Here is a 1829-nt window from a genome sequence, read left to right on the forward strand (position 1 = left end):
GAAAGAGTGGAGGGCCATCCATCCAGAATATCAGGAGATTTGGAAACATGTGGATCCTGTCACACACCTTCCTGTCACAGTGGAGAAGGGCCACACCAAGAGAGGTGGGGGGTTTGCCCAGGGCTGTGAGGGCCGCATGCAGCCTTGCCCACAAAGGTCCCAATCCCCATCACAGCACCTCCCCTGAGCCACCCAGGGGACTAAGGACTACAGGAGGTGTTCTGGCCTAAGGGCTCATTCACTTCCATAAGGGACCCTTGATTAGATGCAGAGAAGATGTGCCCCATGGCAGGGGGAAAGCACAGCCCCCTTCAGACCCTAGGGCGACCCCACATAAGTGGAAATGAATCTGTGCTGATCAAAATGATCTGTGCATATATCAGATCAAATCAAAGATCTCACATGAAAAATAAGAAATAAAGAAATAAGACCTCCCAAAAACATCCCTTTTAAGGTGTCAGGACACATCTTTCTCCCTGCCTCTGCCTAAGCCAATCGAGCAAATGCCACCAGCCCCTCAGGCCAGCCCTCAGCCCCTTTCCCCTGCCTGCCCCGCATTCTTGGGTCTCTCCCTACCTCCTCCACTCCTCCCACCCACTACCTCCCTTCTCAAAGTCTAGCTCAGAACTGGTCTTGCCTTCCCCACCAGAGGAGAGGGCGCCTGGACAGCCAGACAAGGGTCCTCCCAGGCGCTCACACTCCCCCAGCCTGGACACCTAGGGAGTTCTGCAGGCCCCCGGTGGGGGTGGGGGAGGAGGGAGAGGCCCTACCACTTTCAGGGCACTCAGGGCCTGCTTCTCAGTATCTCTGGAACTGAGGAGCCATGAAGGATCACATAGCAGCTCTCACCCTTGATCCAGCCATGAACTCTGAGAGGATGCCAACTGGTGGGTGTGCATAGTAGCAGTGTTCTGGGCAGAGCCCAGCGCTCACACTCCAGGCTCCTCTGCTCTGTGGGGTCTCTGTAACCCTGGACATCCACAGGAAGGCAGCCCAGGAAGCCCAAGAGATTTCAGTGGGAGTCCCTGTCCCATGGAGTCCCACCCATCCTCACTGGGTCACCGTCACAGGCACTGAGCTGGGAATCAGGCCTGGTGCTGATCAACCCGAGCGAGCCCTGTCACATCTGGCTGCCTGGCTCCCCACATGTAAACTGGCAGGACTAGACACCATAGTCCATGTTTAGCCCATCCACAGTTAAAGCCACGGGAAGGCTCTCCTCCCTGGGGGTTGAGGGACCACCTACCACCACACACCCGTCTCCTGCCCCCAGCCCTGCTCCTGGTGGGTTTAAGACTGGAGCATAGGAGAGCACACTACCCCGGCCAGCCTCTGGCGGTCCCGCTGAGGCCCAAACACATGAGAACCTGTTGGAGCAGTTTGGGCACCAGTATCACCTACTCTTCCTCCTCCTCCACTTACTTCTGGGTGGGAAGGGGCCTCGGGTAGGAAGGGGCCTCGGGCTCTTGAAATCTCGGCACAGGGCCAGGTCATGGTCACAGGCAAAGGCCAAGCTTTACCTCCCCCCCCACCCCATCTTCCTCTGAGAGCATAAGGTCAAGTGAAAACCAGGGTGGGCCTGTGTCTGAAAACAGAGAGGAGGGGAATGGGGAAATGTGATGGCCAGGGAGGCGGCGGCAAAGTCACAACACCCCCACCCACACAGAGACACCATTCTGTCACCCGCACTCCCGCCCGGGGACATGCAGGCCGGCCGGGTCCAGGAGCCCTGCTGGGTCCGGGCAGGGGTCCCGCCCGCCCGGACGAGGTGCCGGAGCTCCGGGCCGCGGCGGAGGGTGGGCGCGTCGGCCGCCACCTGGCCGGGCCCC

At 59.5% G+C, this 1829-nt stretch overlaps 1 protein-coding gene across 1 annotated transcript in view; it reads right to left on the bottom strand.

Annotated features, from left to right (window-relative positions):
• The window catches only part of PHF2 (PHD finger protein 2), a 92897-nt gene that overhangs the window by 90496 nt on the left and 572 nt on the right, over positions 1 to 1829 (bottom strand). The gene's annotated exons all lie outside the window — the stretch shown is intronic.

The sequence above is a fragment of the Lipotes vexillifer genome, unplaced genomic scaffold, assembly GCF_000442215.2.
Source record: "Lipotes vexillifer unplaced genomic scaffold, Lipotes_vexillifer_v1.1 scaffold466, whole genome shotgun sequence".
Classification (NCBI taxonomy): Eukaryota; Metazoa; Chordata; class Mammalia; order Artiodactyla; family Lipotidae; genus Lipotes; species Lipotes vexillifer.